We start from the raw sequence: 23,226 nt of genomic DNA, 5'->3' as shown, positions 1-23,226 counted from the left end.
CTTCAACACACACAGACACAAAGATATCCCTTTGGAATGAACTGAGTCGGACAAGCTTTCATCTTCCAACTCTCCAAGTTGTTGTTTAGCTTAACCAACCAGCTCAGGGGTATCCAACACGGCTTCTTGGAGAAAGGGTGGTTTCGAAAACCAACTTGATCACGAGCTCAACATAGCGGTCAGGTGACATCCTGGTGATACCTCCGAGAAGACATTCGGAGAATCACGAACCACCTATATGTTACTAAGCTCGAGAACAATCTTGCTTTTCAGGGCAAGACGACATGACCAGAAGAGCGAGGGATTGCCAAAATCCTAACTCATTGATCGAAGGGTGCACCAGGAAATAAGGACTAGGTAGCACCATCAGTCTTAGAATGATGATTCAAGAACCAACACACTAAGAATGAAATTATTGTCCATTAACTACCAAGCAACAAAGTTGCTAGGAGTATTGAGTTCACACACCACGATTCACTTGTCGGCATTCCGGTTACAATAACATGGAAATCGAGGAATGAACAATGATGGCAAGAAGTATCACTGTATCAAGAGTTCATAGGATGGTGTGCAATTCCCATGACATTCTTGATATAAAGATGGTAATACTCCAAGGTAGAACAGAGCAAAAGCTGGATTGGCAATTGATCTGTAGAACACGACTACTTTGACCACTCCAAGAAATGGATGAGGTGCTGGAGTTTGTTTCTCCTAGTCATTCCAGAATAGAATGGCTTGACGGACCACAAAAGTAATAGGTATCGATGAACGAATGCACGCATACTCTTGACTATCAAATGATAGACGGGGGTCAGAATACAGCTAAAGAGAACAACTCAAAGGAACATATAATTTTCTGAGTTGTGGATGCATAGATTACTATGTCGAGTGAAGCTCAACATTTCTTCCGGATAACCCATGCGGAAAGGTAGAACTGGTAGATTCACAATATAGAATGGAGGACTCATCATGAGTACTCTGGTTGTGATCTTTTGATCCAACAAACTTCTACCATAAGTGGTTCATAGTATTTGGAAGAAGGAAATACCACGGACCTCGAGGACTAATGCAAAGGTTACTAATAACCTAAAGGAACTAGCAACACTATCAACACGAGGTAAGTGGAGTGAATCTTGGGTCAAGAACCCAGGAGTAGAATACCTACTACTAAATGGCATCACGGGATGCTTTCGAGAAGAAAGGCCAAAATCATCACACTGGGATACAAATCATGGCTAGATTACTAGATGATCCCCTAAGACACCTAGGGTCATAATAATAGTTCCAACATATATGTCGAGGCAATAGAATACCTCAACTCAGCAATTAGTGTGATTAACATGGCCCAAAGGAACATCAAACCCACAAGGAAAGGATTTGCAAGTGCATCAGATTGTTTAGAAACCTGGGATGACTCAGACAGCATAACGGTTGTAAATGCTCAAAAGATTGGAGACATGTTACAAAATGGTGGCATAGCCACTCCGAAGCACAATATCAAGGTTTCGAGATCAACAGTTCTGAACATACGGAAGTAGTAAAACTGAGCTGAGATTTGAAACTAACAATTCTATAAGTCTATGGATTTGTAACACGTCATCCTAATAGATAGATGAGAAGGCCTAGTTCTTAATCCCCGTAGAAGAGAAGAGGATGACTCAGATCAGAAGGCCATGAGGTATAAGGAGTAAAAAGAGCCTTACGTTCCCTCCCACAATCAATTCCCTTACATAACTAAAGCATTTCTAGACTCAACTTCGACCAGTTTGGCTTGGTAATCCTACAGGCAGTCAGGCTCTGATACCAAAGCTATCAGGACCCCAACTCAATGCCACATCGATCTAGCATGTAACACCTCATATCACTTTGCGGCCTCACGCACGGTATTCCCACGGGTGTCGCCTTACCTTTGCCCGGGACTGTTTGCGCCTTTTGGCACACGTATATGATAGTGTCGCTAGCATCCAGATGATAAGGAGCCCGGGCTGACATGGCTAGTCGTAAACCCAAAGTGGCACAAACCTACAGGGACAGGCATTCATGACCCAGCATCGAACGTGTCGGTCATCAGCGAGTGAATCCAGGCTGTAACACTGGGCTAGCAGGACTCCGGTGAACCGGGCTGTAGCGGGCTAGCAGGACTCTGGTATTCATCGCGTGACATTTCCCCGAAGGGACAGACACAGGAACGAAGAAGGACACATGCCGGCCAGCCTAAGTGTTCCGGAGCAGTAGCAAGCTACCATGGCTCGGTGGAAACACTAGGAGACATTTCCCGGTAAGAGAGGCTACTAAAGATAAACAACTAGATAGTCAGATCCCACACATACCAAGCATTTCAATAACATACACACAATATGCTCGATATGTGCAAAGACAACATGGCATCACAACATGACTCTACGACTCAAGTATTTTATTCAATAGGCTCCGAGGAGCGAGATATTACAAACATGGGTCTCATGACCCAACATCTAGAGCATACAAGTCAAAGCACAAGCGGAAGCTTAACATGTCTGAGTACAGACACCTACAAATGAAAAAGGCTAAGAAGCCTGACTATCTACCAGATCCTGCCGAGGGCACAAGATCGTAGCTGAGGTAACAAGCTAAACGTCGAAGTCCACGCGGAACTACTAGCGAGACTGAAGTCTCTCTGCAAAAACATAAAATAGGCAAACTTGAGTACAAATGTACCCAGCAAGACTTACATCAGAACTAACTACATATGCATCATTATCAACAAAGGGGGTGGTGGAGTTTAACTGCAGCAAGCCAGCTTTGACTCGGTGGCTAACCTGAACTACGACTGCAAGTAACTCTTTGAGGTGGCGCACACGAGTGCACATATTCACCATATCAATACACCACTATGGATCCGCTCCCGTCTCCCTACGAGAACGCCATCCATAGCACTCACGCTTATATTGCGTATTTTAGAGTATCCACTTTCACTTGTCTATGAACTATGCAAGGGGTCCAAGTTTCCATATCCGAGGAATCCGGCTATTCGAATAGATAATGATAACCCTGTAGCGGTGTACTTCTTCACACACGCTCTCGCCACTTATCGCCCTGTACACGTCATGTACCTCGGCAACCTTCAAGCGGAAGCTGGGCGAGGGAGTCGGCCACGACCTACCTAAACACTCAAGTCTCTCGTCCAGGTTTATCGCCTATTCGGGTTCCATCCGCAAGGAGATCCGGCCGGGGTGTCGCTCACGGCCCCAAACGATGTGTGCAGGGTTCCCGAGCCCACCATCCGGGTGCCACTCGGTACACCAGGCCACGTGTGCCTAGTCTGTCCCAAGCCCACCCTGCCGGGTGCCACTTGGTAGAAAAATAGCACTACCTACAAACACCAGAAACTAGTTGCAACTCCTGGACAGAGAACAACGGTGATTAAGAAGCCGAGAGGCGTCGAGTTACCGGAACCCAATGTGTGGTAGTAACTATTCATGGATCACAAACACAGAACTCAGTTCCTGAGGACGGCTGCAATGAGACAACCCACCATGTACTCCTACATGGCCTCTCACCGCTACCTTTACCAAATCGTGTTCTCACACTTAGCTCACACACGGTAGGACATGTTCACACACCTCCAATTCATCCCTGATGAATCAGACCTGACTCAACTCTAAGCAATAGCAGGCATGACAAACAAGCATGAATGAGTAGGCACATCAGGGCTCAAACAACTCCTACTCATGCTAGTGGGTTTCATCTATTTACTGTGGCAATGACAGGTCATGCAGAGGATAAAGGGGTTCAACTACCGCAGCAAGTAACAGTTGTATCATTGTTGTCCTAATGCAGTAAAATAGAGCAGGAGCGAGAGAGTAGGATTGTATCGGAATGAACAAGGGGGTTTTGCTTGCCTGGCACTTCTGAAGATAATATAGTTCTTCATCGGTGTCATCGAATTCATCGTCGGAACCAAGTCTATCGAGAGGGGACAAATACCGGCAACACAGAGAAAACACAATCAATGCAATGCAACAATATGATGCATGAATATGACATGGCAAAATGAGTGTGTTTTGGCTAATGCAACTTAGAACAGTTTAAATGAAGTTGGTTTGAACCAAGGGTTCAAATTCAAACTCCATATGTGAAAGTTTAAATGCCATTATATGATTTGTGCTAAACAGCAGCTATAAGTTGTTTTAACATGCATGAAAATGGTACAGATGAATAGATTTGATTTTTCTGATCATTTTTCATATATAATTTATTTCATTTGGAGATACGGTTGAATTTCTATGAATTTTAGAAGTTTTGGTTATTTTCTGGAATTTCCTGTATAAAAATAAATCAAGAAAATAAGTTACTGCGTCAGCATGACGTCACTGTGACGTCAGCAGTCAACGAGCGCGGTCCAGGTCAAACTGACCTGTGGGCCCTGCGTGTCAGTAGTTAGTTTAACTAACTAATATTAGTTAGCTCTAATCTAAGTTAATTAACAGGGGGGTCCCACTTGCTGGTAGTTAATTAGGCTAGCTAACTTTGATTAAACCTAAACTAGGTTAATTAGCAGAGGGTCCCACCTGGTCAACTAAGTTAGCGGGGTCAAACCCGCCGGTCAACGGGTAAAAGCCTGCCGGCGTTTAGCCGCCGGCGAGGCCAGACGCGGCGGCGAAAGTGCAAATTCGCGCTCCGGCACAAAATGGTCGGCGGAGACCATCTACGGGTAGCTGGGAGCAAGACGCAGCGTTTGGTGGCGGTGGTTGGGCTCAGGGTGGCCGGGAATGTCGCCGGCGACGACCTTGGTGGTCGCCGGAGTTCGGCCGAGGTCGAACACGGCGCTAGGGGGCACGGCGAGGCACGTGGGGTGGTGTTCTGGGCTCCTGCGGGTGCGGTGAGGACGATGGTGTGCTCGGAATCGAGCCAACGTGGATGTGGCCACGACGGCGACGTGCGGTGGCAGCGGCGGGTGCGGCCGAGCTCGGTGTGGTCGCTGCGGTGCACAAGAAGTTAAACGGAGAGGGGAGAAGGGGCAGGGGCTCATGGCGGTTGCGACGAGGCGAACGGCGAGCTCGGGGAAGCGTCGGAGCGAGCGGGGTGGCGATGGCGATCTCGGCGGACCGAGGTTGAAGAAGATGGTGTGGCCTGCGTTCGAGGGTGTCCGACGGGGCGTGGGTTGGTGGAGAGGAAGATGGGGTCGAGGCAGAGCCTCTGGGCGCAACGACGAGGCGAGGCAGTGGCTGTGGCCACGGCGGTGCTCGTCGGCGGCGACGGACGCGTCGGTCGTAGCGGGAGAGGACAAGGGAGAGGCCAGAGGAGGGGAGACTGATGTCCAGGGGGTCGAGGCAGCACCGAGGAGAAGACGCGAGGCGTCGCGGTGGCCAGGCGACACAGGCAGGCAGCCTGGTGGCGTGGCGCCCGCGCGCGCGCCGTGCGTTGTCCCTCCTCTGCCTACTGGCAGAGGTTGGGATGACTGGCACCGGGCCAAGTGGGCTGGGCCAGCACAGGTGAGGCCTAGGTGGGCTTGGTGGGCGCCAGGTAAGTGGCCCAGGTAAGTTCTCTCTCCCTTTTATTTCTGTTTTTTAAATATTCTGTAGGTTGTTGCATTTCTAAAAATACCTAGGGAACTCCAAAAATCACCAAACTGCACCTGGTCCTTAGATGGAATATTTCCAGCATGGAACATTTTAGTCTGGGATTATTTGAGCATTTGAAATATTTTATAAAATTTAAATGCCCAAATTCAATAGTTAGAGATTTAATCCAATGACCTTAGAGTGACCTAGAAATCTGTGCATCACTTCTAACAGTGGTTTAGGACCAAGGCAAAAGTGATGAACATTTTAGAAGGCCATTTCAGGTTCATTGAAAATAATTTTAGTAAACCCTAGTTGGGTTCATTTGGTGCTAGGGTTTTAGCATCCCCATTTCAAGTTTCCAATAAATTTAGACATGATGCATGGATGATAAAGCAAAGAAAAGCAAGGCCTGAACTGGGGATGTGACATCCACATATGCTAATCTATTTTGCACCGTTTGATTAGAATAACAATGGCTGAGATTTAAAGGTTCTTACGTAACATCTAAAAATATATGTACCAACAATATTGAACTTTCACGTTGTCACGTTAGATGCATATAGAAGCATAACGTAGAGAAAAAAATTATAAAACAAGAGTAAAACAAGTCATCACGTTCGTCCACATATGCTAATCTATTTTGCACCGTTTGATTAGAATAACAATGGCTGAGATTTAAAGGTTCTTACGTAACATCTAAAAATATATGTACCAACAATATTGAACTTTCACGTTGTCACGTTAGATGCATATAGAAGCATAACGTAGAGAAAAAAAATTAGGGACCATTATTGCAATAGGAAAGACATGTCGTGATTTGGATGTGATGAAACAAGGATAGAAAGTCATGCATCACCACGTAGGCACACGCATGTACAAGAATAAACTATCCTTTAAAACACGTAACTTTTAGTACAACTATTGTCACGTCCAAACAGACTGGACACTGGACACGTGTTTAAGACAAGGAAATATATGCGTCTTTCCGTCCAAGAGTTAGAGGCAAGCACGACTCCAACATGTAAATACATTAGGAAACGGAATCTCACTTCACGTGGACACAATTCCAAACTGCTGACAGGTGCGTACATGCAAATAAGATTTATGGAGTAGGATACAACATAAAGAATTCCACAACCATGGAAAACCAAACACATCTAGCCAGCCAAACCAGGCACACACCCAAGAAAGTAGAAGCCAGCCCAAACTACGGGACCAAAACACAATCACAAAAATCAAAGTCAGCCAATACTATGCCTGATAAAGATCGAAGCCAGGAAAAACCAAAGTTTCACGTGCAACTTGGTGCCGATGCCGGATGAAGTCATGCCCCAACCTTTTGAGTTGCTTCTCACCTGAATCATCAAGTCAGGTAACTATTTTTTAGTGAACTAACTTATTCTGGATTAAATCATCAACTGTACTTTCTTAAACAGCAACTATGTTTTTGTTGCTTTTGAAGCTAATACATAATTCTACAACTTTTGAGCTTATGAGGTTTGACATGATCTTGGTTGATGAACATGTTTATTCTTTACATATTTAACTGAGAATTATTCTATCTAATTATATTTTGATTGTTATAACAGGGCATACAATGCATGCTACAGTCTGGAAGAATCTCTAGGCATTTATAAAGCATTTTTAGTCAGAGATCTACATATGCAACTTAGCAATTTTAACCCATAAAATATAGCCTGGTGAGCAATGCAATTGAAAATATTTTTTCACATGTAAGATGTCAAATAAAGTGAAAGAAACATCAGAACTTTTATCTAGATTACTGTTTTGAATTTCTATCCAAGGACACGCTACGAGACGGGGAAAGATAATTCCTACGAGAACGGAGAAAGATAAACAATGCCCAGGTATTGAAACCAACTTACAACTAATTATTCTTTCTGACGGTTACCACAATTAATCTCCAAATTTACATTCCAGATTACTTATATATATAGCTATCATTATTGTGACCTTCCTAATGGTTTTCAATGGTAAGTCCAGTAATATACATGCTCTTCCGCTTTTCATGAAAAAAACTAATGTTGGAGAGATTCACTGTTGACTTAACAGTTTTTTTATCTAAAGTCAACAGATGCCACAAGAATGTTTAGACATACCCAAGAATCAGGAACTTCTTAACAGGTATGAGACACTATCTTTTTGTTATTTGTCGACGAATTGTGACTCATGTAAACTCACTAATGTAAATAATAGTTATTCTTAACTCAAACCATAATGTAGGCACTCAGCAGAATAAATTGTACCTAAAATGATAGAAATAGATAAAAGTAGTCAAGGATGCTAGAAAAAAATGTTTTACTGGAGCAGAGCATTACAAGAACTTACTACAACGAATCAAGAAAACCTACTAAATCAGGTAATCCATCCGAGTTCTTTTGAGATATGATATCTTCGAAGAAAACCTGACCCTTGAGACCTGCAATGACATTTGAATATTTGATTCATATCAATTATAATGAAGTAACATTTGACTTATTTGTGTCACTTAGTTTTATCACAATGCTAGCATTGAGTTTTAGTTTTATCACAATGCTAACATTGAGTTTCTGGGTAAATTTTCTGATTTTATGTTCATAGCTACAGGCCTACAATAGATCGCCTGCAAGAAAATATTAAATTATCATACATGCCATGTGATGATTATCACAAAACAATGGAATTACGGATAGAAACTGGATAATAGTAAATGAAGATGGGCGTCAAGAAGAAAATATCAACGTCATATGAGCTCCGCGTGATAAAGAAGGATACCAAGATCTATTTCAATATCTGATGGCTCAGGGGATAAATGAACAGAGATAAATGTGCAACAAGGAAAAGAAAAAGATGTACGAGAGAACAAAAACCAGTTCAACCAAAAATAACTACTAGGGGTCGAAGATGAAGATTCAGATGTCCATTATGCCCAAAGAAAACCTAATGTTAATGCAGCCATTAGACAACACACTTATCCACAAATAAGTTGATTAGTAGCTTATCCTGTGAAAGTCGGACTATATGTATTTCCCCAAATAAAGAGCCCAAGAATACTAGACATTGGTCAAGATAAGGATGATACTTATTGGATAGTAAGGGTCCGAATGTTAGCACTATTCAATGCATGTCAAATTGCAATTATTCGAAAAAAACTTCTTCAATATATGTTTCTGGCAATAGCACTTCTATATCATACAACATTTTCAGTTCATGAGAAGCATAAGAAAACCTCCAATGTTATTAGCTTGGCCTGCAAATGATCAACCATTGTTTGTTTAACAACATATATATGAACTAAGCTTCTTATACTACATGCAAGTCTTCTCGCTTTGTCTATTACTAATACATACAAGTAATATTTTCTCAGATATGACAACAACAAATCAAAATAATATACTTTTTAGTCCAAATTGGGAAAAAACACCTGTAAAGAGTCGGTTTCTATGAAGGAAGAAAAATATATAGTCCGGCAAATCGCTTCTACCAGCGGACACACTTCTCATCTTACTAAGTATTTCTCTCCCAATCTCTTTTTTTTTGCGGGGGCTCCCGATCTACTTCTACACATCTACCTCCGCCAGCCAATACCTGACAATAGCTGGAAGGAAAACCTCTATATTGTGCCGCAGATCCAGCACGTGTACATCAACCTCCCCTTCGGCAACCAAATTTTGGGCTAAACGCTGCCCTCCATTGATGGCCCTCCTCCGTCGAGCTGAGACCCAGCCACACAAGTTTGCCTCTGCTGCGTGCCCCATTCTAGGTCGCCATGATTAGGGCTTGCGTTTAGTACCTGAGGACGAGAAATTATAAAAACAGTAGCGAGAAGTGACATCAGAGAAGGTCAGGAATTAGATTCCTGGAATACATTAGCTAGATCTTACTTCGCTGGCTGCTAATCACAACCGGTGGCGCATGTGGGTGAGGAGGACTAAAGGGGATCGACTGAGAGGAGAGGAAGATGCAGTTTTTCTTTTTAACTAAAGCAACAGTTCTATGTAGAGGATGACATGTGCGTGTGGTTTGAGTAAAAAAAATGATGTCGACTTTTCCTAGGTCGCTAGGTGGGCTGGAGCATCGCAACGATGGCTTAATAGATGGGGTAAGTGAAGTAGGGCTTAGAATTTTCTAAGACAGTAGCTCAGCATAAGCCAGTAAATTAGAGATGACCCCCCGGCTTATCTGCTCCAGTGAACGACACATTTAAAATAGTTAGTAAACGAAATTAGAAAAAACAAAAAAAATCAGGCTTTCCGTATAAGCCATGTATACTTTTAGAAAACAAATAGGCTAAAAAAACCATGTGCGTGTATGTGGAGGTTAGTGCACATGCAATTATAATATTCTTTTAAAAAATGAAGCCAAATCATTTACATGGATGAAACCAAAATATCATAGGCAACCGCAAAAACCAAAACATATTTGACCAATCATATTTATTTGCAACCTTTCAAAATGATAATCTCTTTTGGTTGAATTCAAACACAGGAGCCAACATATATAAAAATTTTGCGCGGTCGTCCAAGTGTACTTGATAATTTTGTTTTATTTTTTATGTAAAAGTTATTTGAAAAATACAAATTAAAGGTGTCACAAATTTTTTCCTTCTAATTTTTCTGTAACAGTTATTGAAAACTTGGTGAAATATAAAATAAAAGGATAGAGGAAAAAGGAGACTATAATAGAATAATACAAAAATCATAGTTCTACATGTTAGGCCATGGGCCACTGGTCATTGATCTTTTATTACTGTCACGCACCAAATATTTGCAATGACAAACTCTATTTAATAGAACTTCTTACCAAACTACAATTGTTTACAACTAAATTGAAGTGAATGGTAGTTCACGCTAGGACCAATAAGTTCAATACCATGTAATTTTGGTATGTTTTTTTATTCTTTGAAATGTCTATCTAATAACATGCTGAAAACTAATGTATAATAAAAATAAGTTAGAACTACACAAAAAAATACACTATAAATCTCGCCGCGCAAATGTGTATGACATTATAAATGTAAGACAAATGATGACTTCCAAATTGGCATTCAACAAAGTAGCAAATTAGTCCAATATAGTATTTTAAAATTCAATATAAAACTGAAAAAAATGGCATTCAACAAACAATTCAAGCTTTACTATAATACAAAATTTATGTCTACTAACATAACAATATCTTACATACATAACTTACCATACACAAGGAAGCTAGCCGCGCAAATGCGCGGGTCACACCGCTAGTTCTCTCTTATTTTACAAGGTTTACCATGAAGAGGGGGAATGCCGGCAGCTGGAATTCTGGCTAGAAAAGGAGCAAATGTTGGAAACCTATTCTGCACAGCTCCAAAAGTCCTGAGACTCCACAAAACAACTTTTTGGATTTAATAAGAATTTATGAGCGAAAGAAATAGGCCAGGGGGCCCACACCCTGTCCAGGAGACAGGGGGCGCCCCCCCTATAGGGCGCGCCCCTATCTCCTGGGCCCCCTGGTGGGCCCCCGGCGTCCATCTTCTGCTATATCATCACTTTTACCCTGGAAAAAATCGTGGGCAAGCTTACGGGACGAAACTCCGCCGCCACGAGGCGGAACCTTGGCGGAATCAATCTAGGGCTCTGGCGGAGCTGTTCTGCCAGGGACACTTCCCTCCGGGAGGGGGAAATCATCACCAACGTCATCACCAACGATCCTCTCATCGGGAGGGGGTAAATCTCCACCAACATCTTCACCAGCACCATCTCCTCTCAAAACCCTAGTTCATCTCTTGTATCCAATCTTGTATCAAAACCAGAAATTGGTACCTGTGGGTTGCTATTAGTGTTGATTACTCCTTGTAGTTGATGCTAATTGGTTTACTTGGTGGAAGATCATATGTTCAGATCCTTTATGCATATTATTACTCCTCTGATTATGAACATGAATATGATTTGTGAGTAGTTACGTTTGTTCCTAAGGACATGGGTGAAGTCTTGCTATTAGTAGTCATGTGAATTTGGTATTCGTTCGATATTTTGATGAGATGTATGTTGTCTTTTCCTCTAGTGGTGTTATGTGAACGTCGACTACATGACACTTCACCATTATTTGGGCCTAGAGGAAGGCCTGGGGAAGTAATAAGTAGATGATGGGTTGCTAGAGTGACAGAAGCTTAAACCCTAGTTTATGCGTTGCTTCGTTAGGGGCTGATATGGATCTATGTGTTTAATACTGTGGTTAGGTTTACCTTAATACTTCTTGTTGTAGCTGCGGATGCTTGCAATAGAGGTTAATCATAAGTGGGATGCTTGTCCAAGTTAGGTCAGAACCCAAGTACCGGTCCACCCACATATCAAATTATCAAAGTACCGAATGCGAATCATATGAATGTGATGAAAACTAGCTTGGCGATAATTCCCAATGTGTCCTCGGGAGCTCCTTCTTCATTATTAGAAACTGTCCAGGCTTATCCTTTGCTACATAATGGATTGGGCCACCATGCTGCACTTTACTTAGTTTATTTACTTGTTGCTCGTTACTATTTATGTTATCATAAAACTATCTATCACCTACTATTTCAGTGCTTGCAGAGAAAACCTTACTGAAAACCGCTTATCATTTCCTTCTGCTCCTCGTTGGGTTCGACACTCTTACTTATCGAAAGGACTACGATAGATCCCCTACACTTGTGGGTCATGAAGAATCTTTTCTGGTGCCATTGCCGAGGAGTGTAGTGCTTTTGGTGAGTGGAACTTGGTAAGGAAACATTTATATAGTGTGCTGAAATTTTCTGTTACTTGTCACTATGGAAACTAATCCTTTGAGGGGCTTCTTTGGGGTATCTTCACCCCAACCAGAAGAGCAAAGAGTTGCTCCTCAACATACTGAACTTTATGAAAATATTTACTTTGAGATTCCTTCGGATATGATAGAAAAACTTCTAGCTAATCCATTTGCAGGAGACGGAACATTGCATCCCGATTTACACCTTATCTTTGTGGATGAAATTTGTAGATTATTTAAGCTTGCAGGTATTCCCGATGATGTTGTCAAAAGGAAGGTCTTCCCTTTATCTTTGAAGGGAGATGCATTGACATGGTATAGGCTATGTGATGATACGGGATCTTGGAATTACAAGCGATTGAAGTTGGAATTTCACCAGAAGTTCTATCCTATGCATCTTGTTCATCGTGATCATAATTACATATATAAATTCTGGCCTCGTGAAGGAGAAAGCATCGCTCAAGCTTGGGGGAGGCTTAATTCAATGTTATATTCATGCCCCAATCATGAGATCTCTTAGGAAATGATTATTCAGAATTTTTATGCTCGGCTTTCTCTTGATAATCGCAACCTGCTCGATACTTCTTGTGCTGGTTCTTATATGCTGAAGACTATTGATTTCAAATGGGACTTATTTGAAAGAATTAAACGCAACTCTGAAGATTGGGGTTCCGACGATGGTAAGGAGTCAGGTATGATACCTAAGTTCGATTGTGTTAAATCTTTTATGGATACCGATGCTTTTCGTGGATTTAGCGCTAAGTATGGACTTGACTCTGAGATAGTAGCTACTTTTTGTGAATCTTTTGCTACTCACATTGATCTCCCTAAAGAGAAGTGGTTTAAATATAATCCTCCTGTTGAAGTGAAAGTAGTTGCACCTATTACAGTCGAAGAAAAAACTATTACCTATAGTGATCCTATTGTTCCTACTGCTTATGTTGAAAAACCTCCTTTTCCTGTTAGGATAAAAGATCATGCTAAATCTTTGACTGTTGTTCCTAAGAGTAATACTAGGACTTATACACCTCCTGAGCAAATTAATGTTGAACCTAGTATTGCTATGGTTAAAGATCTCTTGGATGAGGACTTAGATGGGCATGTTATTTCTTTCTTGGGTGAGACTGCTAATATTGCTAGACCTGATACTAATACACGTAGACCTGTTGTAGGCATGCCTGTTATTTCTGTTAAAATAGGAGATCATTGTTATCATGGCTTATGTGATATGGGTGCTAGTGCTAGTGCGATACCTTATGATCTTTATAAAGAAATTATGCACGATATTGCACTCGTTGAATTAGAAGACAGTGATGTTACTATTAAGCTTGCTAATAGGGATACCATTAAACCTATTGGGATTGTTGGAGATGTTGAAGTTTTGTGTGGGAAGATTAAATACCCCACTGATTTTCTTGTTCTTCGTTCCCCACAAGATGATTTTTGTCCCATTATTTTTGGTAGACCATTCTTGAATACTGCTAGTGCTAAGATTAATTGTGAACGGAATATTGTCAGTGTTGGCATAGATGGTATGTCTCATGAGTTTAATTTTGCTAAGTTTAGTAGACAACCTCGTGAAAGGGAACCACCTAGTAAGGATGAAATTATTGGTCTTGCTTCAATTGCTATTCCTCCAACTAATCCGTTAGAACAATATTTGCTAGACCATGAAAACGATATGTTTATGAAGGAAAGGGAAGAAATAGATGAAGTGTTCCTTAAATAGGAACCTATGCTGAAACATAACCTTCCCGTTGAAATTCTTGGGGATCCCCCTCCACCCAAGGGTGATCCCGTATTTGAACTAAAACCTTTACCTGATAATCTTAAGTATGCCTATGTTGATGAAAAAGAAATATATCCTGTTGTTATTAGTGCTAACCTTTCAGAGAAAGAAGAAGAAAGACTATTGAAAACTCTGAAGAAGCACCGAGCTGCTATTGGATATACTCTGGATGTTCTTAAGGGCATTAGTCCCACGTTATGTCAACACAAAATCTCAGTGGAGAAAGATGCCAAACCAGTTAGAGATCCTCAAAGATGATTAAATCCCAAGATGAAGGAAGTGGTAAGAAAGGAGATACTAAAGCTCCTTGAGGCAGGTATTATTTATCCCGTTGCTCATAGTGAATGGGTAAGCCCTGTCCATTGTGTCCCAAAAAGGGAGGTATTACCGTTGTTCCTAATGATAAAGATGAATTGATCCCGCAAAGAATTATTATAGGTTATAGAATGCTAATTGATTTCTGTAAGTTAAATAAAGCTACTAAGAAAGATCATTACCCTTTACCTTTTATTGATCAAATGCTAGAAAGACTATCCAAACGCACACATTTTTGCTTTCTCGATGGTTATTATGGCTTCTCGCAGATACCTGTGTTAGTGAAGGATCAATCTAAAACTACTTTTACTTGCGCTTTTGGTACTTTTGCTTATAGACCTATGCCTTTTGGTTTATGTAATGCACCTGCTACCTTTCAAAGATGCATGATGGCTATATTTTATGATTTTTGTGAAAAGATTTGTGAGCTTTTCATGGATGACTTCTCCGTCTATGGATCCTCTTTTGATGATTGTTTGAGCAACCTTGATCGAGTTTTGAAGAGATGCGAAGACACTAGTCTCGTCCTGAATTGGGAAAAGTGTTACTTTATGGTTAATGAAGGCATTGTCTTGGGGCACAAGATCTTCGAGAGAGGTATTGAAGTTGATAAAGCCAAAGTTGATGCTATTGAAAAGATACCATGTCCCAAGGACATTAAAGGTATAAGAAGTTTCCTTGGTCACGCCGGTTTTTATAGGAGGTTCATTAAGGACTTTTCTAAAATCTCTAGGCCTCTGACTAATTTATTGCAAAAAGATATTCCTTTTGTCTTTGATGATGATTGTGTAGAAGCATATGAAACACTTAAGAAAGCTTTGATCACTGCACCTATTGTTCAGCCGCCTGATTGGAATTTACCTTTTCAAATTATGTGCGATGCTAGTGATTATGCTGTAGGTGTTGTTTTAGGGCAAAGAGTCGATAAGATATTGAATGTTATCCAGTATGCTAGTAAGACTCTTGATACTGGCTAGAGAAATTATGCTACTACTGAAAAAGAGTTCTTAGCAGTTGTGTTTGCATGTGATAAGTTTAGACCTTATATTGTTGATTCCAAAGTTACTATTCACACTGATCATGCTGCTATTAAATATCTTATGGAAAAGAAAGATGCTAAGCCTAGACTCATTAGATGGGTTCTCTTGCTCCAAGAATTTGATTTGCATATTATTGATAGAAAGGGAGCTGAGAACCCCGTTGCAGATAACTTGTCTAGGTTAGAGAATGTTCTTGATGACCCACTGCCTATTAATGATAGCTTTCCTGATGAACAATTAGCGGTCATCAATGCTTCTCGTACTGCTCCTTGGTATGCTGATTATGCTAATTACATTGTTGCTAAATATATACCGCCTAGTTTCACATACCAGCAAAAGAAAAAGTTCTTTTATGATTTAAGACATTACTTCTGGGATGATCCACATCTTTATAAATAAGGAGTAGATGGTGTTATTAGACATTGTGTGCCTAAGCATGAACATGAACAGATTCTATGCAAGTGTCAATCTGAATCCTATGGAGGACACCACGCTGGAGATAGAACTGCACACAAGGTACTACAATCTGGTTTTTATTGGCCTACTCTTTTCAAAGATGCTCGTAAGTTTGTCTTGTCTTGTGATGAATGTCAAAGAATATGTAACATTAGTAGACGTCAAGAAATGCCTATGAATTATTCTCTTGTTATTGAATCATTTGATGTTTGGGGCTTTGATTATATGGTACCTTTTCCTGCCTCTAATGGTTATACACATATTTTAGTTGCTGTTGATTACGTTACTAAGTGGGTAGAAGCTATTCCATCTAGTAGTGCTGATCATAACACTTCTATTAAAATGCTTAAAGAAGTTATTTTTCCAAGGTTTGGAGTCCCTAGATGTCTTATGACTGATGGTGGTTCACATTTTATTCATGGTGCTTTCCGTAAGATGCTCGCTAAGTATGATGTGAATCATAGAATAGCATCTCCTTATCATCCGCAGTCTAGCGGTCAAGTAGAGTTGAGCAATAGAGAGCTCAAATTAATATTGCAAAAGATTGTGAACAGATCTAGAAAGAATTGGTCCAAAAAACTTGATGATGCATTATGGGCCTATAGAACTACATACAAAAATCCTATGGGTATGTTTCCATATAAGATAGTTTATGGAAACGCGTGTCATTTACCTCTTGAACTTGAACATAAGGCATAATGGGCTATTAAAGAGCTCAATTATGACTTCAAACTTGCTGGTGAGAAGAGGTTGTTGGATATTAGCTCACTTGATGAATGGAGAACCCAAGCATATGAGAATGCCAAGCTTTTCAAAGAAAAAGTCAAACGTTGGCATGATAAGAGGATACAAAATCGTGAGTTTAACGTAGGAGATTATGTGTTATTATTCAACTCTTGTTTAAGGTTTTTTGCAGGAAAACTTCTCTCAAAATGGGAAGGTCCCTATGTTATCGAGGAGGTCTATCATTCTGGTGCTATAAAAATCAACAACTTCAAAGGCACAAATCCGAGGGTGGTAAACGGTCAAAGAATTAAACACTATCTTTCAGGTAATCCTATCAATGTTGAAACTAATATTATTGAAACCGTAACCCTTGAGGAATACATAAGGGGCACTTTCCAAAACGTTCCATACTCTGAAAAGGTATAGGTATGTGGTACAGTAAGTAAACAGACTCCAAAACAACTCTAATGGCAATTTTTATCAGTTTTGGATTATTTAAGAATTTTAGGAAGAAAGAAGTAGTCCGAAAGGGCCACGAGGCCCCCATGAGAGTGGAGGGCGCCCCCCCCTATAAGGCGCGCCCCCTGCCTCGTGGGCACCTCGTGTGCCTCCCAGACTCCGTTTTCTTGTATGTTATGTATTTTGGTCGGTAAAAAATCGTTATATATACTCCCGAAGGTTTTGACCACCGTATCACACAAATATCCTCTGCTTTTGTTTCGAGCTGTTTCCATTGCAGAGCTAGAGCACCATGACTTCACCCTCCTCCTCCAACAACAAAGACAAGGATGCTTGGCTATTGAAAATAGAGCTGAAAAGAGAGGAACCAGAAGAGATCAACAACGATGAAGGGATCAAGAAGGCCATGGAGGTTAAAGATCCGGTGGTGAAAGAAGAAGACCTCCCTCAACCTTTGCCTAACCTTTTCACTCCAACAGAGATTGAAGCTTTCAAGATGATTGAGTTAGCTCGCATATAGAACAAGTATCTCCCACAGGAGAATATCCTGTTGAAGGATCATATCGCCGGACTCAAGGGCATTATCCGCAAGTTGGAGGAGCTTTTACGCTCGATGTGTGATTATCCACCATCATCATCACCACCTCCATCACCTCCGAGGACATAATCACATGGGTATGGGCACTCCCCTTGGCAACTGCCAAGCTTGGGGGAGGTGCCCCGGTATCGTATCACCATCACACTCCTATCCTTACCGCTTTATTTAGTTCGATCCTTTTACTAGTATCTTGATCTAGTAGTTTGAAGTTTTGATATCAAGTAGTTTTGAGTTTTGCATTGTGATCTCTTTATGTAATCGAGTCCGTGTGCTATCTATAATAAAGATTAGTGCTGAGTCAAGGGCTTTGCCATGTTTCTATGATCTTGAGAAAGTAGAAAGAATAAAAGAGTTCATATTGATCTTATGGATAGTGATAACTTCACAAATAGAAAGTATGAGGCATAAAAATTGTTGAGAGTTGATGAACATAGCCTTGGTCATCGTTGCAATTAATAGGAAGTGGTAAGGAAAGAGGGGTTCACATATGAATATATTATCTTGGACACCTTTTATAATTGGGAGCACTCATTAAGTATGACATGCTAAAAGAGTTGACGTTGGACAAGGAAGACAACGTAATGGTTTATGTTTTCCGACATCGCAGTTAAAGTATATTGTCATTGACCTTCCAAACATGTTGAGCTTGCCTTTCCCCCTCATGCTAGCCAAATTCCTTGCACCAAGTAGAGATACTACTTGTACTTCCAAATATCCTTAAACCCAGTCTTGCCATGAGAGTCCACCATCCCTATCTATGGATTGAGTAAGATCCTTCAAGTAAGTTGTCATCGATGCACGCAATAAAAATTGCTCTCTAAATATGTATGACTTATTAGTGCAGAGAAAATAAGCTTTGTACGAACTTGTTGTGGAATTAATAAAAGCGACGGACTGCATAATAAAGGTCCACATACAAGGGGCAATATAAAGTGACGTTCTTTTGCATTAAGATTTCGTGCATCAACCCTAAACGCGCATGACAACCTCTGCTTCCCTCTGCGAAGGGCCTATCTTTTACTTTATGTTTTGTTTTTACTTTATGCTTGAGTCAAGGTGATCCTCACCTTTCCCTTTTTATTTTTATCCTTTGGCAAGCTCCTCGTGTTTGAAAGATCGTGATGCATATATCCAATTGGATGTAAGTTACCATGGGCCATTATTGTTGACATCACCTAAAGGTGAATACGTTGGGAGGCAACACAATCAGCCCCTATCTTCCTCAGTGTCCGGCTGAAACTCTATAACCACAAGTATTGCGTGAGTGTTAGCAATTATAAAAGACTACGAGATAGTTGAGTATGCGAGCTTGTTGAAAAGCTCTATTATTGAATCTTTCTGATGTTACAATAAATTGCAATTGCTTCAATGACTGAGATTATAGTTTGTTAGTTCCCAATGAAGTTTTTGAACCATACTTGACATTGTGAATTGCTTGTTACTTGCGCATAGGAAATCATATGACAAAATCTATATATGTTGTTGTTATTAGAATGATCAAGATGCCCTCATGTCCGTATTTTATTTTTATCGACACCTCTATCTCTAAACATGTGGACATATTTTTCGATTTCGGCTTCTGTTTGAGGACAAGCAAGGTCTAAGCTTGGGGGAGTTGATACGGCCATTTTGCATCATGCTTTTATATCAATATTTATTGCATTATGGGCTGTTATTACATATTGTATCTCAATACTTATGGCTATTCTCTCTTATTTTACAAGGTTTACCATGAAGAGGGGGAATGCCGGCAGCTGGAATTCTGGCTTGAAAAGGAGCAAACGTTGGAAAGCTATTCTGCACAGCTCCAAAAGTCCTGAGACTCCACGAAACAACTTTTTGGATTTCATAAGAATTTATGAGCGAAAGAAATAGGCGAGGGGGCCCACACCCTGTCCAGGAGACAGGGGGGCGTGCCCCCCCCAATAGGACGCGCCCCTATCTCCTGGCCCCCCTGGTGCGCCTCTGGCGTCCATCTTCTGCTATATCATCACTTTTACCCTGGAAAAAATCATGGGCAAGCTTACGGGATGAAACTCCGCCGCCACGAGGTGGAACCTTGGCGGAATCAATCTAGGGCTCTGGCAGAGCTGTTCTGCCGAGGACACTTCCCTCCGGGAGCGGGAAATCATCACCAACGTCATCACCAACGATCCACTCATCGGGAGGGGGTCAATCTCCATCAACATCTTCACCAGCACCATCTCCTCTCAAAACCCTAGTTTATCTCTTGTATCCAATATTGTATCAAAACCACAAATTGGTGCCTGTGGATTGCTAGTAGTGTTGATTACTCATTGTAGTTGATGCTAATTGCTTTACTTGGTGGAAGATCATATGTTCAGATCCTTTATGCATATTATTACTCCTCTGATTATCAACATGAATATGCTTTGTGAGTAGTTACGTTTGCTCCTAAGGACATGGGTGAAGTCTTGCTATTAGTAGTCATGTGAATTTGGTATTCATTCGATATTTTGATGAGATGTATGTTGTCTTTTCCTCTAGTAGTGTTATGTGAACGTCGACTACATGACACTTCACCATTATTTGGGCCTAGAGCAAGGCATGGGGAAGTAATTAGTAGATGATGGGTTGCTAGAGTGACAAAAGCTTAAACCCTAGTTTATGCGTTGCTTCGTTAGGGGCTGATATGGATCCATGTGTTTCATGTTGTGGTTGGGTTTACTTTAATACTTCTTATTGTAGTTGCGGATGCTTGCAATAGAGGTTAACCATAAGTGGGATGCTTGTCCAAGTTAGGGAAGTACCCAAGTACCTGTCCACCCACATATCAAATTATCAAAGTACCGAACGCGAATCATATGAACGTGATGAAAACTAGCTTGATGATAATTCCCAATGTGTCCTCGGGAGCTCCTTCTTCATTATTAGAATTTGTCCAGGCTTATCCTTTGCTACATAAAGGATTGGGCCACCTTGCTGCACTTTACTTACTTTATTTACTTGTTGCTTGTTACTATTTATCTTATCACAAAACTATCTATCACCTACTATTTAGTGCTTGCAGAGAAAACCTTATTGAAAACCGCTTATCATTTCCTTCTGCTCCTCGTTGGGTTCGATACTCTTACTTATCGAAAGGACTACGATAGGTCCCCTACACTTGTGGGTCATCAAAATACATTATGCTTAATTATTGCTTAGCCATGGTCGTAGACGGGGATTGGATCGTGATGTACATGGAAGTTGTGAGAGTTAATAATTTTGGATAACATTAAGGTGGCAACTTTAATACACATTTAGGTGGATTGGCTGGGACACCTAGAGAAACCAGTGCTTGCCCATTTGGGAAATCCCCGAGTACCCGTGTGATTTTTCCTCGGTTCGCCACCCAGGCTCAAAGGGATCATATGATATTTCATTCCTAGAAACTTCTGTGTGCAGCCACAAGCCATTATGGGCTCTGGCAAAGTTGAGTAAGTTGCGTGAGGTCTTGAAGAGGTGGACTAGCAGATGTAGGGGAAAGTAGGTTGATGACACACAAGTATAGGGGATCTATCGTAGTCCTTTCGATAAGTAAGAGTGTCGAACCCAACGAGGAGCAGAAGGAAATGACAAGCGATTTTCAGTAAGGTATTCTTTGCAAGCACTGAAATTGTAGGTAACAGATAGTTTTGTGATAAGATAATTTGTAATGGGTATCAAGCAATGAAACTAAATAAGGTGCAGCAAGGTGGCCCAATCCTTTTTGTAGCAAAGGACAAGCCTGGACAATTTCTTATAATGAGAAAAGCGCTCCCGAGGACACATGGGAATTATCGTCAAGCTAGTTTTCATCATGCTCATATGATTCATGTTCGGTACTTTGATAATTTGATATGTGGGTGGACCGGTGCTTGGGTACTGCCCTTTCTTGGACAAGCATAGCACTGGTACCAATTTGTGGTTTTTATACAAGATTGGATACAAGATATGATCTAGGGTTTTGAGAGGAGATGGTGCTGGTGAAGATGTTGATGGAGATTCACCCCCTCCCAATGAGAGGAGCGTTGGTGATGACGATGGTGATGATTTCCCCCTCCCGGACGAAAGTTTCACCGGCAGAGCAGCTCCGCCGGAGCCATAGATTAGTTCCACCAAGGTTCCGCCTCGTGGCGGCGAAGTTTCGTCCCGTAAGCTTGCTTATGAATTTTTTCCAGGGTAAAAGCCTTCATATACCAGAAGATGGGCACCGGAGGGCCAACAGGTGGCCCAGGAGACAGGGGCGCGCCCTGTAGGGGGGGCGCCCCCACTCTCTTAGCCACGGTGTGGGCCCCCTCCGGTATTTTCTTCGCTCAATAATTCTTATTAATTCCAAAAATGACTTCCGTGGAGTTTTAGGATTTTTGGAGCTATGCAGAATAGGTTTCCTATATTTGCTCCTTTTCCAGCCAGAATTCCAGCTGCCGACATTCTCCCTCTTCATGATAAACCTTGTAAAATAAGAGAGAATAGCCATAAGTATTGTGACATAATGTGTAATAACAGCCCATAATGCAATAAATATTGATATAAAAGCATGATGCAAAATTGACGTATCAACTCCCCCAAGCTTAGACCTCGCTTGTCCTCAAGCGGAAGCCGAAATCGAAAAATATGTCCACATGTTTGGAGGTAGAGGTGTCGATAAAAATAAAATACGGACATGAGGGCATCATGATCATTCTTATAACAGCAACATATATAGATTTTGTCATATGATTTCTTATGCTCAAGTAACAATCTATTCACAATGTCAAGTATGGTTCAGAAACTTCATTGAGAACTAGCAAACTATAATCTCAGTCATTGAAGCAATTGCAATTTATCATAACATCGGAAAGAGTCAAGAATAGAGCTTTTCAGCAAGTCCACATACTCAACTATCATATAGTCTTCTACAATTGCTAACACTCACGCAATACTTATGGTTATGATGTTTTAATCGGACATTGAGAAAGATAGGGGCTTATTGTGTTGCCTCCTACCATATTCACCTTTGGGTGATGTCAACAATAATAGTTCATGCTAACTTACATCCAATTGGATATATATATCAGGATCTTTCCAACATGAGGTGCTTGCCAAAGGATAAAATGAAAAAGGGAAAGGTTAAGATCAGCTTGACTCTTGCATAAAGTAAAAGACATAGAGTAAAAGATAGGCCCTTTGCAGAGGGAAGTAGAGGTTGTCATGTGCTTTTAGGGTTGGATGCACAAAATCTTAATGCAAAAGAATGTCACTTTATATTTCCACTTGTGATATGAACCTTTATTATGCAGTCCGTCGCTTTTATTACTTCCATATCACACGATCATATAAAGCTTATTTTCTCCACACTAATAAGTCATACATATTTAGAGAGCAATTTTTATTGCTTGCAACATGAAAACTTACTTGAAGGATCTTACTCAATCCATAGGTAGGTATGGTGGACTCTCATGGCAAAACTAGTTTTAAGGATATTTGGAAGCACAAGTAGTATCTCTACTTGGTGCAAGGAATTTGGCTAGCATGAGGGGGAACGGCAAGCTCAACATGTTTGAAAGATCCATGACA

At 41.0% G+C, this 23,226-nt stretch overlaps 1 long non-coding RNA gene across 1 annotated transcript; it reads right to left on the bottom strand.

Annotated features, from left to right (window-relative positions):
• Positions 1-6,628: 6,628 nt before the first annotated feature.
• LOC123069385 (uncharacterized) lies at positions 6,629-9,630 on the bottom strand. Its single transcript, XR_006432500.1, has 4 exons — positions 9,431-9,630; positions 9,135-9,339; positions 7,896-7,986; positions 6,629-6,901 (listed from the first exon to the last, which is right to left on the bottom strand). It is a non-coding gene; the product is annotated as an uncharacterized lncRNA (long non-coding RNA).
• Between the last annotated feature and the right edge of the window lie 13,596 nt (positions 9,631-23,226).

Source organism: Triticum aestivum, chromosome 3B (assembly GCF_018294505.1).
Source record: "Triticum aestivum cultivar Chinese Spring chromosome 3B, IWGSC CS RefSeq v2.1, whole genome shotgun sequence".
In the NCBI taxonomy this organism is placed as follows: Eukaryota; Viridiplantae; Streptophyta; class Magnoliopsida; order Poales; family Poaceae; genus Triticum; species Triticum aestivum.
Note: the sequence above shows the minus strand (reverse complement) of the source record. Positions and strands in the feature narration are given on the sequence as shown.